This window comes from Pongo abelii, chromosome 5 (assembly GCF_028885655.2).
Source record: "Pongo abelii isolate AG06213 chromosome 5, NHGRI_mPonAbe1-v2.0_pri, whole genome shotgun sequence".
Classification (NCBI taxonomy): domain Eukaryota; kingdom Metazoa; phylum Chordata; class Mammalia; order Primates; family Hominidae; genus Pongo; species Pongo abelii.
This window is the reverse complement of record NC_071990.2, coordinates 27,627,883-27,653,095: the sequence shown is the minus strand read 5'-3', so window position 1 is coordinate 27,653,095 and position 25,213 is coordinate 27,627,883. Positions and strand designations below refer to the sequence as shown.

The following is a 25,213-nucleotide window of genomic DNA, read 5'->3' as shown; positions in this document are numbered from 1 at the left end:
AGGCGCCTGTAGTTCCAGCTACTCAGGAGGCTGAGGCAGGAGAATGGCGGGAACCCGGGAGGTGGAGGTTGCAGTGAGCCGAGATCGCACCACCGCACTCCAGCCTGGGCGACAGAGCGAGACTCTGTCTTAAAAAAAAAAAAAAAAACAGAGACCAGTGTGGTGGTACTCATGGTTGTGTATGCCTGAAGCCCCAGCTACTTGGGAAGCTGAGGCAAGAAGACTGAGTCCAGGAGTTCGAGGCAACAGTGAGCTAAGATCGTGCCACTGCACTCCAACCTGGGTGACCAAGCGAGGCTCTTTCTCATTCATTCATTAATTCTTTCATAAGTACATACAGAAACGACAACAATTTGGATGGGGAGTTTATTGAAACAATTGCGTGAGGAGTTACATGTTGATTATAGAGGGAAAAAGAAAGTTACAGAATTGTATTCTTTACTACAATGAAACTTTAAATGACAACTTTTAAATGACACAATCTTAAATTGTAAAAGGGAAGAGAAATTGATTTGTTTCTAAGTGTCCACGCACCTATTTTGTGAAAATCCTCTCTGTGCTTAGGGGTAAAGAGCAGACAATAGATTATCCAATTCTCTGCTTTGCTGAAAGTGGAACCCTCTTCCTTCTTAGAAATCCCTGAGAAAATTATCTTGGACGAAAACTCGCAAGTCCAACTCTTGGTGTTTTAAGGAAGCCAGTCTCATTGGCGAGGCAGGGTCCTGCACGCCCCAGGTGCCTACTCAGATAGACACCATGGGAAAGTGGGGTGGGGCTCAGAGCAGGCAGGCAATTGCAGAGCATGGCCGGAGAGGAGGGTGCTGGTGATGAGAGCTTCAGCTTGCTCAGGACAAAGGAAGGAGAACAGAGGTTCTTGAGATGGCTCTGGATGAAGGAGGGAGAATATAAGTTGTTTTATGTGTTTGATATCTAGGAGTGAGGAAAAAGTGCAATGTTTCCACCCAGTTCTGAACTAAGGGCCTTTTGTGTGTTAGGCAAGTGTGATAACTACTATACCATGGAAACATGTGGGTAGAATTCCCTCCAAGTGGAGGATATTATGTGTATGTCCGGACAATCCATGTTTGGAAACATTTCCTGTTCACATTTTTTTTTTTTTTTTTTTTTTTGCCTGTAATCCTTTCATATCTCTCAGACTTTTCACTTCTTAAAATCAACAATATCACATCCTGATTGATATTTGCCTACCACAAATAAGTAGCTGTGTTCACCAAATATATTTACTAGATTGCCCAGCAACCTATTCATAATACCCAAAAGAACTAGAGACATCCCAAGTGCTAGCCATCACATGAATAAGTTTGCATAGAATAATCAGTTCCAATAAGAAAGAACAATCTACAACTATATGTATGAACCTCACAAACTTGACCAAAATAAAACAGACACAAAAGGGGACGCACTCTGTGGTTCCATTGATTTAAATTACAAAGCTAGCAAGACTCCCTTCAGCTGTTAGAAGTCAGAACAGTGGTTCCCTCTGGGAAGAGTGGGTAGTGACTAGAAAAGAACTGGAGATGCTGTTGAGCCATGTGCTGGTTAGGTGGGTATGTTCAGTTTAAGTAGAATCATCAAGATAGATATTTATATGAGGGAGAGATTGATTTTCTGAACAAGGAATTGGCTGATGCAACTGTGGGCTGCCTAGTAAGTGCTAAATCCATAGGACAGGCTGTTAGAAAAGGCAGGCCATCAGGAAGGACAGACCGGAAACAATGAAGAAAACAAATGAAACCAAAAGTTGGCTCTTTGAAAAGTTCACTGAAATTGACAAACATTTAGCAAGATTGACTAAGAGGAAAAGAAGACTCAGATTACTAAACTCAGAAATTAAAGTGGAGACATTACTACCAATTTTGCAGAAATAAAAAAGGATTATTAAAGAATACTATGGACAACTATATGCCAGCAAATTGGAAAACCTAGATGAAGTGGACAACCTCCTAAAAGCACACAATCTACCAAAATTTAATCATAAATAAGCAGAAATCTGAATAGACCTATAACTAGTAAAAATATTGAAGAAGTAATCAGTAATATCCCAACAAAGAGAAGTCCAGAACCAGATGGCTTCACTATTGAATTCTACCAAATTTAAAGAATTAACACCCATCTTTCTCACATTCTTCCACAAAATCAAAGAGGAGGGAATATTTCCGACTCATTTTATGAGGCTAGCATTATCCTGATACCAAAGCTAGAGACATTACAGAAAATGAAAACTACTGACCAATATCCCTCAATTCACACAAAATTCCTCAACAAAATACTAGCAAACTGAATTTAGCAAAATATTGAAAGGTTTATACACCATAACCAAGTAGGATTTGTTCCTGGAATGTGAGGATGATTCAGCACACAAAAGTCAATGCAATATATACCACATTAACTGAATGAAGGGAAAAAAAAAAACTATAATCATCTTAACTGATACAGAAAAAGTACTTGACAAAATTCAGCACCTTTTTGCCAGATGCGGTGGCTCACACCTGTAATCCCAGCACTGTGGGAGGCTGAGTCAGGCAGATCACTGGAACTCAGGAGTTCGGAGGGGGAAAAAAATCAAGCCTGCGCGCTCTGAGCCCCACCCCCCATTCCCCATGGTGTCTGAGTAGGCGCCCAGGGCGAGCAGAATCCCTCCTCACAGGCGAGACTGGCTTCCTTGGAAAACCAATAGTCGGACTTGCGAGTTTTCCTCCAAGATAATTTTCTCAGGGACTTCTAAATGTGGTGTTGTACGCCTATGGTCCTCGCTACTTGGCAGGATGAAGTCGGAGGATTGCTTGAGCCCTGGAGGTCCAAGTTGTAGTGAGCCGAGATCGTGGCCACTGCACTCCAGCTTGGGAGACAGAGCAAGACCCTGTCAAAACAAACAAACAAACAAACAAAACACACACACACACACACACACACACATACAATTTAAACCAGGAATAGAAGGAAACTTCCTCAACTTGATAATGCCCAATTATGAAAAACATACAACTAATATCATTCTCAACTGCGAAAGACTGAAAAATTTTCTCCTACAATCAGGAATAATGGGTGCCCACTTTCACCATGTTATTCAGCACAGTATTGGCAAGGAAAAAGTAAAATTATCTATGTTCACAGATAACATGACTTTTTTTTGAGAGAGAGATGGGATCTCTCTTTGTCACCCAGGCTGGGGTGCAGCGGAGCAATTATGCCTCACTGCAGCCTCGACTTCCCTGGTTCAAGCGATTACCCTGCCTCATCTTCCGGAGTAGCTGGGACCACAGGCTCCTGCCACCACGCCCGGCTAATAAAAAAAATTTTAGAGACTAGGGTCTCGCTATGTTGCCCGGGCTGGTCTCGAACTCCTGGGCTCAGGCGATCCTCCTACCTTGGCCTCCCAAAGTGCTGGGATTACAGGTGTGAGCCACCAAGCCCGGCCGTGACATGATTTTTATATATAGAAAACCCTGAAAATTACAAACACACAGTCAAACACACACACACACAAACTGTTACAGCAAATAAAGAAATTCAGCAAAACAAGGATAAACAACCACATGAGTTCCGGCAGAGAGCGCGGTGGGAAGCGGAGCGCGGCCGGCTGCTCTGGGGCCCTGCAGACCCTCTGGTCTTGGACCTGAGGAGGAGGCGGGGGCCCCGCCCCGCGGCGGCCTCTGCTCTGCGGGCTCCCAGAGTCCTTGCTGTGTCTCCCACCGGCCAGGCCCAGGCCTGAGGCAGCGTCGAACCTCTCTTCCCTTCCCACCTCGGTGACCTGGTGGCCGTCTGGTCTTCCAGAAAACGCTGCCGGGCCTAGACTCAGCCCCCGCTGGCCGCCAAGAAGCAGCGCCTTTGTGTGGCGGCGGGTGTCGGGGGCGGGAAGAATCGCGCGGAGGCTGCCGGGGTGTGCAGGGACCAGGAAGGCGGAGCTAGGGATGCAGGTTCGGTCGCCTCTTTAGGCCACTGCGCCACGCAGATTGGGTCCAGAAGGTGCCGTTAAGTTTCTTGCCAGAAACTGTCAAGGTGGTGGTATGATTCTTGCCCTTGCACTTTTAGTGTGCTAAAATCAACGGCCAAACTCTACTATTTATAGCAATCAAAGTATTCACCCATGCGCCCGATTTCTTTGCAAATGCCAAGCAAGAAAACCTCAGGTAGATGGAGGGAACAGATAATTTGACTTTTTTTTCTTTAATTTCACTATAGTGTCCTCCTCCACACATACAAGGGTGAAGTTTTGTTTTTTAAGATGAAACTAATTTGTCGTTAATGAAAGCAATGTCAAAATCTTATTTCTCAAAGGTCCTCCGCTTCTGAATCACCTGGAAGCTTCTAAAAATTAAGACTTGTGGGCCATACCAGAGACCCTCTGCACTAGAAGGGGGTATGGCAGGGAATCTTAGGAATAGTCCACCTGGAGAATCACTAGCATAAGTTCTGGGCCTCACATTCCCTCAGAAGAGTCCCATGAACCTGTGGTCAGCAGCTTAGGGCTGGTCTTCTTTACTGATCTGAGGGACAATGGGAAGCTTAGGACTCCCTGCATGGCATTTCTCCCACCCAGTGGAGAACAGCTCAACAAATTTCCTCAGTAACTACAAAGTTAAATGGAAGCATATGCTATGAAAATGCCACAAAAAGCTGTTGCTAGATGAAAATGTCTAAATTTGCTTTAAATTAACATGGGGGCTTGGCAGAGGGAGGAGAGACTAATTGTTGAAGTAGGATCATGGAAATAAGGAGGTCCATAATATTCTCTATAATCTTTTTTTGTCATAAACAGGGGTTTATAAAACTACCTAGTATAGCATGGTGGTCAAGAACACCAGTTCTGGAGACAAACACACCTGGTGGTGTCCCTCCCTAGCTAGCATAACCTCAGCACATTGTTCAAGCCTTAACTTGCTCAAATGTAAACCCGAAATGACAGGGATAGATCTTGACTCAGGAGGCTTGACAAGGCTAAAAGTAATACTAAAAAAAAAAGCAGTAACTACTTCTGTAAGTTGAGCACTGTCTGAAACATTTCAGGGAGTTTTTGTTAATTGAGTTTATGATAATTCTATGAGGTAGACACTGTATCCATATCCATTTTACCAGCACAGACAGAGTCATGAAGAAGCCAAATAGCTTGCCTGAAACCCTACATATGATGAGAAAGTGACAGAGGAAGGAATTGTACTAAGATATTTTGGCTCCAAAGATCCCTGCCAGATCTGCCCTGCCAGTTCATAAGGACTAAGGAGATGCCTCCTCTCTATACTACCATCCAAATGCTTTGCAATCTGTACATCTGTTGCTCCACTTTTTGCTTATGGCATATTGGCTGCTCGTGTTCCTCTTTCTTCTCCTTGAGACTTAGGATTGTGTAATCTTGTCCTGCATGCCTCTGATACTCCTAGTGACAACATAGGGTCACAATTGTCTGGCACATTGTTTGTAGCTCAATAATTTATTTTTCTTTTTTAAAAAAATTGAAATGGGGATCTCGCGATGTTGCCCAGGCTGTCTCGAACTCGTGGCTCAAGTGATCATCCCGCCTAAGCCTCCCAAAGTGCTAGGATTACAGGCGTGAGCCACTGCGCCCAGCCAATAATTTATTTTAATTAATATGAAATAAATGTGTTTACAATATATTTTTTTTAATTAGAAATGGAGTCTCCCTATATTGCCCAGGCTGGAGGGCAGTGGCTTTTCACAGACACAATCATTGCACATGCAGCCTCAAACTCCTGGGCTCAAGTGATCTTCCTGATTTACTTAGTCTCCAGAGTAACTAGAACTACAGGTACACCACTATGTCCAGTTTAACAATATTTTTTATCTTTTTTCTTTCTTTTTTTCTTTAACGATATTTTTAATGATCATTGTTGTTGCTAATCTGGTCTTGATTTGTTAATTGGGAAATACAGTCTAATTTGTTAATTGGGAATTACAGTCTTTCTTTCAGTTGTTACCCACAGCATTCCAATTATTCATGATCCAGCTACTACCAGCTCACATGATCTCAAGGTGAGAAGGGGCTCTCTGTTCCTGGCACCCATGGAAGAAAGAATACTAAGTAGAGGAAAAAGTAAGCACAGACTTTCTCCAGACTGGTCTGGCAGCCCAACCACCATCTCTAAGCACAGAGAGTGTGTGGTGTTTATATGCAAAGTGAAGTTATAAGGAGGAATCTGGAAGAAGACAGCTTGCTTCTAGGTGTGCAGTGAAAGTAGATAGAGGAAGACAGTGAAAAGGGAGAGAAGAACAAAGAAAAGAAAAAAATACACGAGCGTTTTATCCTCTTTTTCTAAATCAAATAGCATTGAACTGTCACATTCCAGAGAAATAATTATTTGTGACATAGAGTCCAATCTTGTAACCTTGTACCTGTTCCCCAGTATATCTCATCCTGAAGCTTCCCTGCTCTGTAACAAATGCTAATAGTCCCAAGAGCTCAGTCTTACAGGTCCTGGTTCCTAAAAGGGTCATTTTCTGGCACTAGAAAGGTGAAGATCAGAACAAGTTGCATGGATAAGATAAGGACACTATGGTAGAATTTTTTAAAAAGATCAAATCATCTGCTCCCTACTCCTCTATCTACTTGAGGTTTTCTTGCCTGGCATTTGCAAAGAAATTGGGGCTCATGGGTGAATACTTGAATTGCTAAAATGATAAAGTTTGGCTATTGGTTTTAGTACACTAAAAGTACAAGGGCAAGAAACGTACCATCACTGTGAGAGTTTCTGGGAAGAAAGGGCAGCTTTAAGATTATAGAACCTGGGGCATCTGGAAAAACTCCATTTTTTTTTTTTTTTTTTTTTTTTTTTTTTTTTTCTGTAGAAGAGACATGGGACCAAAGGCAAGTTTTACTGGTATTGTGGTTATCACATTTGCCCAATACAGTAAAGACCCTTGCTTTGAAACTCAGAAAGATTTATTATTATTATTATTTGAACAGAACTCTTTCGTTTTCTCTACTGTCCTGGACTTGAAATCGGCTTATCCAAACCCTAGAGACGCTGACACCCGCGTGCTTTCCCCTGCCACCGTTCAGGGCGTTGCCAGCTCCTCCCTCCTGCATGATCGGCTGGGTTCCACCAGCCCCGCTAGTGTTAACAGGAGGAAGTGTCTCCCTGGTCTGCATCTCCCTGGTAATCTGGTTCTCATCCGAATGCAGACAGCGGAAAGGGAGGGTTTTCCGCAAGGAGGTCGGCAAGTATTTCTAGAAGGAAAACAGCTTCTCTTCTAATTAGAGCACCAAAGACTACACTATAGTCACGTTGTCATTAGCCAGTCATTTATTATTTTTGTTATGGGAAGCATAATGCTCTACTTTTTATAGAATTCCTTCGAATTGAGTTATCATTGAAGCTACTAGTTGGTTACAACTAAGCATGAAAACAGATATAAATTTGGAAACTAATCAGTATTTTTTAAAGCATAAAACAATGGGAAGAACATCTAAATACCAGAAATAGGTTTAAAAATTAGTTCACAAATTGATAGATGCATAAATCTTAACAAATTACCTTTCCAAAATTAATTCTATGCCTCTTCTTTGTATAAGTAACTACTAGGAAATATAGTTTATTATACAAAAAAGTACAAACCAATTATTTATCAAATGTTCCTCAACTTAAATTAGGACATCGAGTTTTTATATTATAAATAGCAAATGTGAAAGTGTGCAATTCACCATAATCAAAAACAATTATCTGGGTTGGGGGGTGGAGTGAAAGGGGGAGAAGTCAGGACTAGTCTTTTAAGTGAAAAAGAAGACGCTTTGTAACTGTTGGTTTCCGTAGTGTAGTGGTTATCACGTTCGCCTAACACGCGAAAGGTCCCCGGTTCGAAACCGGGCGGAAACAAGAGCCGTTGGGTTTTCTTCCACCGTTAATTTTGCTTTTGAGTATTTTCATTTGAACCAATAGAATCTTTGCTTTTTGCCGAGCACGTGAACCCTCAGCTTCTGTACTCCTTCCATCACCCAGCGACGTGGCGCTGAATCCCGCGTCACACCTTTCTCTACCCCACGCCGAACCCTCACCCTCATCCTCCTTTTCTGATCTCCGTCTGAGTGGCCCCGGTGGTGTCAATCCCAATAGGCACCGGAGTCCCAGAACTCCACCCACCTGCACCTCGCAGGTGAGACTGGCTTTCTTGGAATCCAGAGAGCAGCACTTGCGGGTTTTTCGTGGAGAGAGTTTCCTCGGGGATTTCTAAGGAACAGCGCTTCGCTTTGGGCCCTTCGGGGAATTGGACTTGCTCTTTTTTTGCTGAAGCACAGAGAGGAAACACTTTTTTTTTTTTTTTTTTTTTTTTGACACAGAGTTTCGCTCTTGTTGCCCAGGCTGGAGGGCAGTGGCACGATCTCGGCTCACTGCAACCCCCGCCTCCCGGGTTCAAGCGATTCTCCTGCCTCAGCCTCCCGAGTAGCTGGGATTACTACCACGCTCGGCTGATTTTTGTATTTCTAGTAGAGATGGGGTTTCGCCATGTTGGCCAGGCTTGTCTCGAACTCCTGACCTCAGGTGATCCACCCGCTTCGGCCTTCCAAAGTACTGGGATTACAGGCGTGAGCCTCCGCGCCCGGCCAAAACAAAATTTTTGACAGCTCTTAAACTTTCACCATGGATTGTGCACTCGAACAAGGATATAAAAGTGTGTTTGAATTCGAACCAGTCAAAAGAAATTCAGCATTTTCTCTTCTGTCCGGTTATCTATTTATTACCTCTCAGCAGCAAAATCACTTTTCCTTGCTCCATAACAATGGAACGGAGCTGGGCCCTTTAAATATTTTCTTTCGCAGTTTAGCTCAATGTTAAGTTTTGTCAATAGAGGGCGATGGAGAGACATTGCTGGAGGAAATAATGTCTTGCGTTACTGTGCACAGTGGCCTGGCTCGCACAGCCTGAGCAGTTTCCCTAGTAGGAATCTCCTGCAGTGCATGGTGGCCAGCAGTACTTTGGGGGAACCTCCTTTAGACCATCTCTGGTAACAGACTTCCCCATGAACAGTTTTCTTTGGTACTCTAGATGGCACATGACCTGCACCTTCCGCTGGAGCACTTTTTTTCTACCCTCCCAACCTGGATGCAGGTCTGGATCTCAGCCCGGGTGGGGAAGAGAATACTTCTTTGTGTGCTCGATCTCAGACCTCAGCCCTAGGGGTGGTAGCTGCTTCTTATATGGGCCAGGCTGGTCTGGAACCCCTGACCTGAGCTGATCTGCCCACCTCGGCCTCCCAAAGTGCTGGGATTACATGCATGAGCCACCGCGCAAAGGTGACACATTTCTTTCACTAATATTTATTGAGTGCCTATTGTAAACTAGGCTATGTGTTAGACAGTAGGGCTTCATTGGTGAACAAGAACAGACATTGTACCTGTCTTAATAGAACTTACATTCCATTGAGGGAGAAACACATTAATCAAGTTGCCTTACAAACTAATGTAAAACTTGCTACGAGGAGAGATACATTTTGCTATGAGTAATGCAGGTGTCACACACTTAAATGTTTAGGAAAGTCCCTAGAAAATTATTTATTGTTTTGGAGTCTAGAGAATGCATTGGAGAAAGAAGAGTTTTCCAAGAATAGGAAATGGCATGTAAAAAGGCCCTGTGGTGGGAGATAACCTTATAAACAAGAGGAATTAATACACTAGGGCCAGCATAGAAAGCATAAAGCAAAAAAAGGTATGATTTTAAATAAGACTAGAGAAGTAGTTAAAGGTCTAGCATGCATGACATTTCAGGCCGTTTTAATAATGGCCTCCTCTACCCTTTATCATCTCAGAATATACAGAATCTGCAATATGGTCTGATTTTATCTAAGGGACAGCCTATTACATTTACTTCCAAGAATCTGAGAGAATTCATAAAATCAGAAGAATCATGTAAGTCCTCTTGGTCCACTAGGAACAAAAACTACAGTCCTACTGGAATTTCAAGTCTCTGTTGCCCCTTTGGTGTTTTGAGTTTTGTCCTTTTTAAGTAAAGTTACAAATGTTAACTGAAATAAACACTAGAGGTCACGATAATTAAAAGTAGAAAAAATTCCCTGAATTACCTGTCTAGGGAGGTCATAGTCTCCATATACTAGCCATGTGTTAAAAATCAGAAGAAAATCAAATGGCCCTAACAGACCTATTCGGAACATTCCGCCCAACAGCAGCGGAACATACATTCTTCTCAAGTGTACACAGAAAATTTTCCAGGATAGATCACATTGGGTTATAAAGCATGTCTTTAAAAAATTAAGAAGATGAAAATTATACCAAGTTTCTTTTTTTTTTTTGGATACAAGGTCTCGCTCTGTCACCCAGGCTGGAGTGCAGTGGCACAATCTCAGCTCACTGCAACCTCCCAGGTTCAAACAATTCTCATGCTTCACCTTCTCCAGTAGTTGGGATTACAGGTGTGCACCACCACACCCGGCTAATTTTTTTTTTTTTTTTTTTTTCTCTGAGACAGAGTTTGACTCTTGTTGCCCAGGCTGGAGTGCAATGGCACAATCTCAGCTCACCACAACCTCTGCCTCCCAGGTTCAAGCAATTCTCTTGCCTCAGCCTCCCAAGTTGCTGGGATTACAGGCTCCCACCACCACGCCCAGCTAATACTGTATTTTTAGTAGAGACAGGGTTTCTCTATGTTGGTCAGGCTAGTCTTGAACTCCCAACCTCAGGTGATCTGCCCGCCTCGGCCTCCCAAAGTGCTGGGATTATAGGCATGAGCCACCGCGCCCGGCTGAACAATCTAATTTTTATACCTCAAAGAAGTAGAGGAACAAATTAAGTCCAAAGTTAGCAGAAGGGAGGAAATAATAAATTTTTTTTTTTTTTGAGACAGAGTCATGCTCTGTCACCAGGCTGGAGTGCAGTGGCACGATCTTGGCTCACTGCAACCTCTGCCTCCAGGATTCAAGCAATTCTCCTGTCTCGGCCTCCTGAGTAACTGGGACTACAGGTGCCCGCCAGCACACCTGGCTAATTTTTGTATTTTTAGTAGAGACCGGGTTTCACTATATTGGTCAGGCTGGTCTCCGACTCCTGACCTCAGGTGATCCACCCGCCTGGGCCTCCCAAATTGCTGGGATTACAGGTGTGAGCCACCGCGCCCAGCCTCAAACTCATTTTATGAGGCTAGAAATATCCTGATATCAAAGAGATACATTAGCAAGAAAACTACAAGCCAGTATCCTTGGTGAACATAGATGCAAAAATCTTCAACAGAATATTAACAAACTGTATTACTGTATTCAACAGCATATTAAAAGAATCATACACCATGAACAAGTGGAATTTATCCTTTGGATGCAAAGATGCTTCACATACAAAAATCAATTAATTGATTGCATGGCCTTATATAGAGAACACCCTAAAGACTCCATTTTTAAAACTGTCAGTTAAGTTGCAGGATATGAAATCAGCATTAAAAAGCAATTGTGTTTCTATGCACTAGCAACAAACTAGCTGAAGAGAATATTAGGAAGATAATCTCCTAATACAGTGGCACCAAAAATAATAAAATACTTAGTTAAACTTAACTAAGAAATTGAAACACTTGTGCACTGAAAACTATAAAACATCCATCAAAAAGACACAAACAAATGGAAAGACATCCCACGTGCATAGACTGGAAGACTTAAAGTTTCCATACTACCCAAAGTGATTTACAGATTTAATGCAATCTCTATCAAAATCCCACTAGCATTTGTACAGATATAGAGAAAACAATTCTAAAATTATATGAAACTACACAGGACCCTGAATCACTAAATAATCTTGAGAAAAAAAAAATAAAGCAGGAGGCATTACAATTCTCCAGCCCTCTCTTTTGTTCCCTTGGTCTCTATGTTTGTCTTTGTACCAGTATCATACTGGTTTTTTTGTTGTTGTTGTTTGATTTGGTTTGTTGTTTTTGTTGTTGTAGTTGTTGCTGCTGCTGCTGCTGCTGTTGTTTAAGACAAGGTCTCAGGCAGGGCTCAGTGGCTCACACCTGTAATTCCAGCACTTTGGGATGCTGACGGGGGTGGATTGCTTGAGCCCAGGAGTTCGAGACCAGATGGGCAACATGGTAAAATCCCATCTCTACAAAAATTACAGAAAATTAGCCAGGCCTGGTGGCCTGCCCCTGTAGTCTCAGCTACTTGGGAGTCTGAGGTGGGAGGATCGCTTGAGCCCAGGAGGTGGAGGTTGCAGTGAGCAGAGATTGCGCAGCTGCATTCCAGGTTGGGCAACAGGGCAAACATAGGAGAAAAGCTTCATAACATTGGTCTTGGCAATTACTTCATGGATAAGACACCAAAAGCACAGGCAAAAATAGAAAAATTGGACTACTCCAAATGAAGGAGCCTCTACAGCAAAGGAAATAATAGAGTGAAAAGGCAACATATAGAATGGGAGAAAGTATTTGCAAACCATATACCTGTTAAGGAGTTAATTTCCAAAATACAGAACTGCTACAACTCATTAGCAAAACAAACAAACAAACCTCTAACAATCTGATTTAAGAAGGGCTAATAGACATTTATCCAAAGAAGACATGCAAATGAGCAACAATGTTCAATGTCACTAATCATCAGAAAAATGCAAATCAACCTGACAATGAGATTCACATCACACCTGTTAGGATACTATTATCAAAAACAAACAACAAACAAATAACAAAAACAAAAGGCAACATGTGGAAAATTGGAACCCTTGTTTCTACACTGTAGATGGGAATGCAAAATGATACAGTCACTGTAGAAAACAGTATGGTGTTTCCTCCAAAAAATTTAAAATGTAACTACCTTATGATCATGCTGGCTATTTATCCAAAAGAACTGAAATAAGAATCTGGAAGACACATACCACTTCTGTATTCATTGCAACCAATGAATTCACAACTGTCAAGATGTGGAGGCTGGGTGCGCAGTTGCGCATGCCTGTAATCCCAGCAATTTGGGAGGCTGAGTCGGGTGGATCTCTTGAGGCCAGCAGTTTGAGACCAGCCTGGCCAACATGACGAAACCCCATCTCTACTAAAAATATAAAAATTAGCTGGGCATAGTGGCGCATGCTTGTAATCCCAGATACTCGGGAGGCTGGGGCACAAATCGCTTGAACCCAGGAGGTGGAGGTTGCAATGAGCCAAGATAGTGCAAGACAGAGCAAGACTGTCTCAAAAAAAAAAAAAAAAAAGAAAAAAAAAGTGGAAACAGACCTGGCACAGTGGCTCACACCTATAATCCCATCATTTTCAAAGGCTGAGGCAGGAGATCAGGAGTTTGAGGAACAAGAGAAAGAAAAAATTTTAAGTTTTAGTTATTTGATATGGGTTTTATTATACATTTTGCTAGGAAGAGTAAAGGTCAATTTTTCTTGTGATTTAAAATACGTATTTTATTACAGTAAGAACACTTGACATGAGATTTATGTAACAAATTTAAATGTATAATATACAGTTGTCCCTTGCTTTGTGGCAGAGATTGATTCCAGGACCTCAGGCAGATACCAAAATCCCCGCATAATCAAGTCCTGCAGTTGGCCCTCTGAAACCTGCCCCGCCTGCATGAAAAGTCAGCTCTCTCTTTGTGCAGGTTTCACATCTTGCCAATAGTGCATTTTTGATCTGCTAGCTTGGTTGAAAAAAAATCTACGTATAAGTGGACCAATGCAGTTCAAACCTGTATTGTTCAAGAGTCAACTGTAGTATCGTTAACTATAGGCATAATGTTGTACAGAGATTTCTAGAACTTTTCCATCATGTATGATATGGTTTGATTGTGTCCCCACCCAAATCTCACCTTGAATTGTAATAATCCCCACGTGTAAAGCGTGGGGCCAGGTGGATATATTGAATCAAGGAGGTGGTTTCCCCCATACTGTTCCTGTGGTAGTGAATAAGTCTTATGAGATCTGATGGTTTTATAAACGGGAGTTCCCCTGCACAAGCTCTCTTGCCTGTGGCAATGTAAGACATGTCTTTGCTTCTTCTTTGCCTTCTGCAGTGATTGTGAGGCCTCCCCAGACAGGTGATACTGTGAGTCCATAAAACCTCTTTCCTTTATAAATTACCCACTCTTAGGTATCTCTTCATTAGCAGTATGAGAACAGACTAATACAATGTATAACTGCAACTTTGTTGATTAGCAACTTCCTGTTTCCCCTTCTCCCAAGCCCTTGGCAACCACCATTCTCTCTGATTCTGAGTTTGATCATTTTAGATATCTCAAGTAGAATTAAGTAGTTAACAAATTAAGATTAATAAAGGTTAATCTAAAATAGAATTAATTTGTTCTTTTAATGGCTTATTTCACTTCGCATATTATCCTCCAGGTTCATTTTCTTTTTTATTATTATTTTATTTTATTTTGAGATGGAGTTTCACTCTTGTCACCCAGGCTGGAGTGCAATGCTGCAGTCTCAGCTCACTGCAACCTCTGCCTCCCTGGTTCAAGGGATTCTCCTGCCTCAGCCTCCTGAGTACTTGGGACTACAGACCCGCACCACCACACCCAGCTAATTTTGTATTTTTAGTAGAGATGGGGTTTCACCATGTTGGCCAGGGTGGTCTCAAACTCCTGGTCTCAGGTGATCTGCCTGCCTTGGCCTCCCAAAGTGCTGGAATTACAGGTGTGAGCCACCACTCCCAGTCAAGGTTCATTTTCTTCATCCACTCACCTGATGGTGGACATTCAGTTTGTTTCACATTTTTAAAAAATTTTTATTTTTGTAGAGACAGGGTCTCGCTATATTACCCAGGCTTGGCACTTGGTCCACTTATACGTGGATTTTTTTCATCCAAACTTGCAGATCAAAAATGCGGTATTGGCAAGATGCAAAACCTGCACAAAGGGAGAGCTGACTCTTCATGTAGGTGGGGCAGATTTCAGAGGGCCAGTCGCAGGACTTGACTATGCAGGGATTTTGGAATATGCCTGAGGTCCTGGAATCAATCTCCCCCACAAAGCAAGGGACAACTGTATAGCATACATTTAAATTTGTTAAGAACGTAAATCTCATGTCAAGTGCTCTTACTACAATAAAATACATTTCTTAAATCAAAAGAAAAATTGACCTTTACTCTTTCTAGCAAAATGTATAATAAAACCCACATCAAATAACTAAAACTTAAAATCTTTTATTTCTCTTATTCCTCAATTCTGATAAATCCTGCCACTGTCCCAGCAAATGTAGGGCGCCACAAATCTAGTACATACCTGCACCACTGCAACTCCAGGAAAGGCTGAGCTCTCTCCCCCAGCTCCTGACTGTCTTGAATTTCTGAACTCCACCTCATGTTGGCCTGAATTTACAGAACTGTGTGACTGCCCATTTAACCCACTGAAGAATAGTCTCCCCATAATCATTGGACACCGATGGCAAATGCTGAGTGCCCAACCTAGGAGACCTTATGGCTAGAGTGACCGATCCCACTCTACTACCCCACCCAACATCCCAGATAGATGCAGGCTGGCGTTGACACAGAGCAGAAATGTCTGGAGCAAAGAGATGTAGATCAAGCCCAGCTATGAACTAAGTCTCTGGAGGTCTTTTTAGGTGATGGGGATTAGAGGGATGGAGGGAACTGAAAAAGAAAGGGGGATCAGCCAAATCAAGTTCAGCAGTCTGATTAAAGGACAGATATTCCTGAAGATCCCTAAGGCAGAAACCTTGTCTTATCTCCTTCATCTGCAACTCATCCCAAACCACACCTTCACCTCTCCCCCAGACAAACACAACCTTCACGGAAGAGTTTTGAAAAGATTTCTGGGAAGAAAATAAAGTTTCCAGAGACAGTTGAGGTATTTTGTCTGGTCGCCACTGGTTAAAATAAATAAGCAAACTTTTTATTGATATCACAACATCTGCTTATGTGCTTACCGGCCATTGACATATTCTATTTTGGAAGTGCCTGTTCAGGTCTTTTGATCATATTCCTAAAAATAAAAGGTAAGTGATGTGGCCAGGCACAGTGGCTCATGCCTGTAATCCCAGCACTTTGGGATGCAGAGGCAGGGGTATCACCTGAGGTCGGGAGTTCGAGACCAGCCTGACCAACATGGAGTAACCCGGTCTCTACTAAAAATACAAAATTAGTGGGGTGTGGTGGCGGGAGCCTGTAATCCCAGCTACTCGGGAGGCTGAGGTAGGAGAATTGCTTGAACCTGGGAGATGGAGGTTGCGGTGAGCCAAGATGGCTCAAAAAAATAAATAAAATAAAAATAAACAAATAAAAGGTAAATGATTACTTAAGTGGGTGGGGGAGGGGCGTGGAGCATAGGCTATTTCCATGACCTTGGGGAAACGAAGATTCATAGGGAGATACAAAAATAAGTAAACAAAATTGAAATAAATTTGACTTCGTGAAAATTAACAATTTTATCACAAGACACCATTAAGCTGTTTCTCAAACACAGGTAGGAAGAAGATATTCACACTACAAGTATCCAGCAAAAAACTCTTACGTGATATATACAAAATCAATAATACAAATCCCAATAAAATATGCTGTTGTGATTCAAAAGGGAACTCTGTTCCGTTTTATAAACCGTGAGAGGCTGGGCACAGTGGCTCACACCTGTAATCCTGGCACTGTGAGAAGCCGAGACGGGAGGATCCTTTGAGCTCAGGAGTTCGAGAGCAGCCTGGGCAACATGGCGAAACCCCCGTCTCTACTAAAAATACAAAAATTGGCGGACGCATGGAGTCCCAGCTACTGGGAAAGCGGAGATGGGAGAATCGCTTGAGCCCGAGAGGCAGAGGCTGCAGTGATCCAAGATCGTGGCATTGCACTCCAGCCTGGGGACAGAGAGAGACCCTGTCTAACTGCCGCACCTCCCCCCACCGAAAACAAACAAACAAAAACAAACAAACAACAACAAAAACCTTGAGAGCCTCACTCTTTCCTAATTGAGAAGGGTGACCAGGCTCACCAGCAGGTGGGACCTGTAATGTGGCAGTGCCTTAGGCTACTAACCTGGGTCACATCAGCATAGAGACTGAGGTTAGTTAGGGCCCCACAGCGATCCTTCTCTTGGGACAGCATTGGCTCCTTCAGCTGGGGTGGAATTCAATGAAACAAGTTACCCAAGCTGAAATGGAGAGGGGAGTGGGAAGAATCCGGGAGGTATTTCCGCCCAGTTTCAGAAGGAGGGTCCTTCCAGGGTGAAGTGAACGTGAGAACTACTATTCTAGAGAAACTACTATAACAACCATTGTCATATTTGCGGCGCTTTTTCCCTTTCCTTATACATTCCACGTATCAAAATCGAAAATACCAAAACTCTAGACTCAAGAGCCAGGAAGGCTTTCCGCAGGGACACAAAATCTCACAAACCCCAGGCCAATAATAAACCTCGGGCAGAACACACAGAAATTTGATTTAAATTTTAAAACTGTTATACAGTCTTATGACTGTTTCTCTGTCTTTTCAATGCACACAGACATTCACTTCTTGATTACAGAGAACGACTTTTAAAACCCGCTTTGTAAGGAAGGAGCCCAGGAGACCTCCAGCACTTTTCTGCAGAGAAATACTCACAGGGAGAGACTGTCGAGTGAGATGGGGCCAGGCAGCTGCCTGTGACTGGTTATCTTCCAGGCCAGCAAGAGGGCAGGGGACAGTGCTACACAGCTGTCTTACAAAAGGTAAAATTAGGACCACTTGACTTAGCTTCTTCCGATTCTCACACAATTCCCTGCCATTCCCATTGAGCTATCGTCTCACTTAATCTGCTTTTTGCGTATTGCTATGATTTTAACCTTGGTATTGTGCTTTTTGCTTTTATTTGTTTGTTTTGATCTTTTGTTTTTTGTTTCTTAGATTTTACTTCACCTTGAAAAATCTACCCATCTTGGTACATACGCAGCTGCTTCATTAGTTGTGACTCTTCACAGCATGAAGTTTATACCCACCTACTCTGATGACAGACATGCAGGTTGCTTCAACTCTGTTACCGCATATCACTACAATGATTAGTCTCATTTAATCCACTAGAATGATAAACTGAAATGTCACTGAGGGATATTCCTAGATGTGGGATTGCTTGGTATTAGACAAAAAGCTATGCAAAAATAAAAACTCACTTAATGCCTGTACAGCGAAATCTAAGATCTATATTTTTAAGAATAAAATCCTACTTTTATTCCACGTAGAAATTCATACATATAATATTTTTGTTGTGACAAATGAAAACAGAGGAAGGACATCTAACTCACGTTGGTCTGAGGAAACCTCCCAAGGGAAGGTGATTCTTGAGGTATATCTAAAATTTGAGTGAACTTGTGGTGAAGAAGAAGGGAAGGTATTTTGAGCAGAGGGAAAATTTAAGTTTAACAAGTTATTTACTGTTAATTAACATTTCTTTTATTTTAATGATCTAGGAAAATTTTCTGCAATATGATAATATTTTGTGGGGCTATCTTCTTCAGAGTTTCAAAGTAAAGTAGAAAAACTCATTTTATAGAACCTGATGGCAGATTATTCTGCATGTGGGGAAGATCAGTGAATTTCCCAGTAATTCTGTCCCCAGAGAAACCCCAGAACCCCAACTATGCCTGTCCTGCCAATTGACACTCTTAGCTTGTCATCATGTCTTTCTTCCTAGCATTAGTACAGTTTCAAGTATCCTTTGTTTTGTGTGAAGCAGGGTTCAGTCTCTGCAGTAGAAGTGTAATTTTTGCCTTGACCTACGAACTCATCTAGGTCAATCCAAGGTGAGAGTTTTTTATTCGTATAGCATGATCTTTCAAGCACTCTTCATGGGTAGAATACCTTACTTTTTCTTTTTTTATTTTTTAATTTTATTTATTTTTTGAGATGGAGTTTCGCTCTTGATGGCCAGGCTGGAGTTCATTGGTGTGGTGTTGGCTCACTGCACCTCCGCCTCAAGGGTTCAAGCGATTCTCCTGCCTCAGCCTCCCAAATAGCTGGGATTACAGGTGCCTGCCACCACGCCCAGCTAATTTTTGTATTTTTAGTAGAGGCAGGGTTTCACCATTTTGGCCAGACTGGTCTCGAACTCCTGACTCAGGTGATCCACCGGCCTCAGCCTCCCAAAGTGCTGGGATTACAAGCGTGAGCCACCGCACCCAGCCACTTTTTATTCTTCTACAGTCTTCATGGATTGCCTGATTTTGCTTCACAGTAGTAACAAATAATCTAATATTGTGCAAGTGTGATATTGAGTATGGCCAGGATCCTGTTTTATTGTGCTCACCACAAAGAAATAAATCACGCTCAGCCTCCTGCAGAGGGCAATTTGGCAGAATTCATCAACATTTCAAATGCATATATCAAATGTCCCTTGATGTGCATTTCACAAGTGTACAAAGGATGCTTGCAGGCATAACGATTATGTTCTAATTATTCACTTGATATTACTTGTAATATAAAGATTAAGAAAAAGCTATTTATCTTAAGTATATAATCAGTTAAATAAATTATGCCATATATACGAAATATAACAGTTTTCATTTATTTATTTATGAGTGGCACAATCTCGGCTCACAGTAACCTCTGCCTCCCTGTTTCAAGAGATTCTCCTGCCTCAGCCTCCTGAGTAGCTGGGACTACAGGCCACTAAGCCAGACTAATTTTTGTATTATTAGTAGAGACCCGGTTTTACCGTGTTGGCCAGGCTGGTCTCAAACTCCTGACCTCAAGTGATCCGCCCGCCTCGACGTCTCAAAGTGCTGGAATTACAGGCGTGAGCCACTGGGCCTGGCCCCTCCTTATGCTTTTTTTATTTTTATTTTTTTGAGACGGAGTCTCGCTCTGTCGCCCAGGCTGGAGTGCAGTGGCGCAATCTCGGCTCACTGCAAGCTCCGCCTCCCGGGTTCACGCCATTCTTCTGCCTTAGCCTCCTGAGTAGCTGGGACTACAGGCGCCCGCCACTACGCCTGGCTAATTTTTTGTATGTTTTAGTAGAGACGGGGTTTCACCGTGTTAGCCAGGATGGTCTCAATCTCCTGACCTCGTGATCCGCCCGCCTCGGCCTCCCAAAGTGCTGGGATTGCAGGCGTGAGCCACCGCGCCCGGCCTCCTTATGCTCTTTTAAATACACAGACTGGGCCAGGGTGGAAGAGAATATGTATTTGTATTAGACTGTATTTGCACTTTTAAAAATCTCTGGAAAGATAGAAGGAAATTCTTGACAATGGTAGCCTGTTTAAAATGCTAGGAACTGTACTTTGACATGATAGCACGTAAGAAAAATAAATTAAATTAAAAAGCTGGGAACTGGGTGGGTGAGAAAGAGGAAGGTGATATTAGCTGCATTTTTTTTCTGTACTCAAGATGTTTGAACCAAGTGAATGTGTTACTTATCATAAAAATTAAGCCAGGCAGGGTGGCATGTACCTATAATTCTAGCAACTTGGGAGTCTGAGATAGGAGTGTAGCTTGAGCCTAGGAGTTCGAGACCAGCCTGGGTAACCTAGCGAGACCTTGTCTCAAAAAACTTTTTTTAATTAATAAAATGAAATAATTTAACAAATACTGTAAGCGTATAGTAACATGGCAATAATAGTATCTGGAATGGTGAATGAAGCCAAGTTATTCATTCAAAAAATAATCTAAGAAAAAATTGTAGACATCTAATAAGCAAGGCAGGAAACCACAGGTGTCCTCCCTAAGGGTGTCTGCAGTAGTGACAAGGAGTCACTATTCTCCAACTAGGAAGGAGACTCCACGTGAAAAGCTAGAGAACAATGATTCACAGAATTACTTTGATGTGAAAGAACGGTAAGGCAAAAGGGGTAGGAGTCTCCCTAATGGCGTCCAAGACTGGCTTTGGACAGCCTATTAAGTGAGACCTGGGAATTTTATTTTATTTTATTTTATTTTGAAACAAAGTCTGGCTCTTGTCCCCTAGAATGGAGTGCAATGGCGCAATCTTGGCTCACTGCAAACTCCACCTCCCGGGTTCAAGCGATTCTCCTGCCTCAGCCTCCCAAGTAGCTGGGACTACAGGCACCCGCCACCATGCCCAGCTGGTTTTTGTATTTTTAGTAGAGACGGGGTTTCATCTTGTTGGCCAGGCTAGTCTCGAACTCCTGACCTCATGATCCACCCGCCTTGGCCTCCCAAAGTGCTGGGATTACAGGCGTGAGCCACCGCACCGGGCCTGAGACCTGGGAATTTTAGGAGAATCATTGGGTTGAACAAAAATTAGACCCAGGCTGGGTGCGGTGGCTCACGCTGTAATCCCAGCACTTTGGGAGGCTGAGGCAGGCAGACCACTTGAGTCCAGGAGTTCAAGACCAGCTTGGGCAACATGGTGAAACCCTGTATCTACCAAAAATACCAAAATATTAGCCGGGAGTGGTGGACGGTGAGTATAGTCCCAGATACTTGGGAGGCAGAGGGGAGGATTGCCTGAGCCCTGGAAGTTGGGAGGTCAAGGCTGCATTGGGCCATGATTGTGCCACTGTACTCTTGCCTGGCCAAGCCTGTAATCTCAGCACTTTGGGAGGCCGAGGCGGGTGGATCACGCAGTCAGGAGTTCAAGACCAGCCTGGCCAAGATGGTGAAACCCCATCTCTGCTACAAATACAAAAATTAGCCTGGTGTGGTGGCAGGAGCCTGTAATCCTAGCTACTTGGGAGGCTGAGGCAGAGAATTGCTTGAATCCGGGAGGTGGAGGTTGTAGTGAGCCGATATCGCGCCACTGCACAGCCTGGGTGACAGAGAAAGACTCTGTCTAAAAAAAAAAAAAAAAAAAAAAAAAAAAAGAGGCCGGGCGCCGTGGCTCACACCTGTAATCCCAACACTTTGGGAGGCCGAGGCGGGCAGATCACCTGAGGTCAGGAGTTCAAGACCAGCCTCAACATGGAGAAACCCGTCTCTACTAAAAAAAAAAATACAAATTTAGCTCAGCGTGGTGGTGCATGACTGTAATCCCAGCTACTAGAGAGGCTGAGGCAGGAGAATTGCTGGAACCTGGGAGGCGGTGGTTGCGGTGAGCCGAGATCGCGCCATTGCACTCCAGCCTGGACAACAAGAGCTAAACTCTGTCTCAAAAAAAAAAAAAGACTCACATGGAATGTCTTTCCATGTTAATTGGATCTATCAGTAGTGACCCGAACCTGTGAATCCAGGGTGCATACATGACTCAGGGAGTCAGATCCACAAGACACTCATGCTCTGATTCCAGCCCTTGGAATCAAAGGTAGCAGCCTTGATTAGCTCCAGGACTTCATAAGGGATGCAGAGGAAATTCTCTCACCCTAGCTAGCACCTTCTATATGAATTTTCTGGGCCAAATTCACACAAGTGAAACAACAGAAACTTGCTCCTTCAAGTCTGTGAGTTTTGGATTTAGAGATTGGATTTTCCGTAAGGGAGCAGCAAACAAAATAGGTTTTTGTTGTTTTGTATTTCCTTATTAAACAAGTAACTTACAATCATTTGGATAGACTTTATTGAAACAGGTGAGGTGCGACCTGGGGATTATGGAAGGTGGATATAGAAAGAGAGAATTGTTTCCTTTATTATAGTGAAACTTTACATGACAATGATGGTTTAATGCAGTCTTAAAAGAAAATGGAGCTGGGTTTGGTGGCTCACGCCTGTAATCTCAGCAGTCTAGAAGGCCGAAGCAGGCGGATCACCTGAGGTCAGGAGTTTGAGATCAGCCTGGCCAACATGGTGAAACCCCGGCTCTACTAAAAATACAAATATTAGCCCGGCATGGTAGCAGGCACCTGTAATCCCAGCTATTCAGGAGGCTTAGGCAGGAGAAGAGCTTGAACCTGGGAGGCGGAGGTTGCAGTGAGCCGAGATCATGCCATTGCACTCCAGCCTGGGGGACAAGAGCGAGACTTTGTCTCAAAAAAAAAAAAAAAAAAAAAAAAAAAAGAAAGAAAAAAGAAAACGAAAACTTTCTTAGTTACTGATCAGCTTACTTGATTAGAGCATCATGCTAATAATGCCAATATTAGGGGCCCCATAGAGGCCAGGCCAAGATATAATTTTTTTTTCTTTTTTCTTTTTTTTTCTGAGGCAGTCTCCCTCTGTCACCCAGGCTAGAGTGCAATGACACGATCTCGGCTCACTGCAAACTCCGCCTCCCAGGTTCAAGCGATTCTCCTGCCTCAGCCTCCCGAGTAGCTGGGACTACAGGAGACTGCCACCACGCCCAGCCAATTGTTTTTGTATTTTTAGTAGAGACGCCGTTTCACCATATTGGCCAGGCTGGTCTTGAACTCCTGACCTTGTGATCCGCCTGCCTTGGCCTCCCAAAGTGCTGGGATTATAGGCGTGAGCCACCGCGGCCGGCCGGGGTATAATTTCTTTAAACCCTTGACAGTTTCTAAGTATCGATTCACATGTCCACATGAGGTTGCCGCTTATCTATTTCTTGAAATCTCCTCTCTGTCCTTCAGGGTAAAGAATGTCCAGTTCCCCATTTTGCTCAAAACGGAGCCCTGTTCCTTTTTAGAGATCCCCAAGGAAACTCTGTTTGCAGAAAACTGTTGACAAAGTTCTGCTCTCGAGACTCCAAGGAAGCCAGATTCACCTGCATTGCACAGATGGGATCCTGCACATTGGCACCTACTCGGGTAAGGCACCATATGGGCCTCTCAAAACCTGCAGCCAAACGCAGAGTTAAAAGAAAGGGAGCGGCCGCGTGCGGTGGCTCACGCCTGTAATCCCAGCACTTTGGGAGGCTGAGGCGGGCGAATCATCTGAGGTCAGGAGTTCGAGACGAGCCTGGCCAACATGGCGAAAGCTGGTCTCTACTAATTATCCGGGCGTGGTGGCACGCGCCTGTAATCCCAGGAGGCTGAGGCAGGAAAATCGCTTGAACCTGGGAGGTGAAGGGTGCAGTGGGCCGAGATCGCTCCACTGCACTCCAGCCTTGGAGACACAGTGAGACCTGTCTCAAAAAAAAAAAAAAAAAAAAGGAGAGAGGGTAATGGATTCGGGATTCAATAACAGCTCAGGACAAAGAAGGGACAAAGGTTCCTGAGATGGCTCAAGATCAAAGACAGAGTACAAAAAGTCTTTCCGTGTTTATGCTTAACAACATGCAAAGATTCTATCGGTTCAAACAGAGAGACTCACAAAGGCAACATGAAGAAAAGAAAAGACATCATATTTTTGATCCAAAAACCTTTTGCTTGTGAGGCAAAATAGTAACCGCTACACGACAGAAAAAAATACCCTGGAAGATCTCAGAATAGAAGGAGCTGGCCGGGCGCTTTGGCTCACGCCTGTAATCCCAGCACTTTGGGAGGCCGAGGCAGGTGGATCACCTGAGGTCAGGAGTTCAAGAACAGCCTGGTCAACATGGTAAAACTCCGTCTCTACTAAAAATACAAAAATTAGCCGGGCTTGGTGGCGGGCGCCTGTAATCCCAGCTACTCGGGAGGCTGAGACAGGAGAATTGCTTGAGCCCGGGAGGCGGAGGCTGCAGTGAGCTGTGATCGCGCCACTGCACTCCAACCTGGGCAACAAAGAGGGAAACTCTGTCTCAAAAAAAAAAAAAAAAAAAAAAAAAGGAGCTATGTCTATACAATCCAGCTTCAGTGATCTGGTGCGCAGTGGCTCACGCCTGCAATCCCAGCACTTTAGTTGGTAGAGGCGGATGGATCACTTGAGCCAGGAGTTAGAAGCCAGCCCTGGCAACATATTAAGACACTGTCTCTACAAAAAATTTTTAAAAATTAGCCAGCCTTTAGTCGCTTATGCTGAGGCAGGAGCATCACTTTAGCCCAGGAGTTCAAGTGAGCTGATTACGCCCTGCCCTCCAGCCTGGACTACAAAGCAAGACCCTGCCTTCGCCCCAGTGGGTGGGGGGCGAGTCACAATAGTGGTTCCCTCTGCATAGTGATTGGAAAGGAACTTAGAGTGCTCTTGAGCTGCATGCTGGTAGGCGGGGTTTATTCGGTTTGTGGAGAATCATCCAGATGAATATTTATATGTGAGAGGTTGATTTTTTTTAAGGAATTGGCTTATGCAACTGTGGACCTGGCTAGTAATTGCTAAATCCATAGGGCAGGCTGTCAGAAAAGGCAAGGAAAGGCTGGAAACAATATAGAAAATCAACGAAACCAGAAGTTGGTTCTTTGAAAAGTTCACCAAAATTGACAAACATTTAGCTAAATGAACCAAGAAAAAAGAAGAGAGGGCCGGGTGCGGTGGCTCATGCCTGTAACCGTAGTACTTTCGGAGGCCGAGGCGGGCAGATCACCTGAGGTCAGGAATTCGAGACCAGCCTGGCCAAAATGGCGAGATCC

The 25,213-nt window shown here is 43.5% G+C and overlaps 1 non-coding gene across 1 annotated transcript; it reads left to right on the top strand.

Annotated features, from left to right (window-relative positions):
• Positions 1 to 7,777: 7,777 nt before the first annotated feature.
• On the top strand, positions 7,778 to 7,850 carry TRNAV-AAC (transfer RNA valine (anticodon AAC)). Its single transcript has one exon. It is a non-coding gene; the product is annotated as a tRNA-Val (tRNA).
• Positions 7,851 to 25,213: the final 17,363 nt, after the last annotated feature.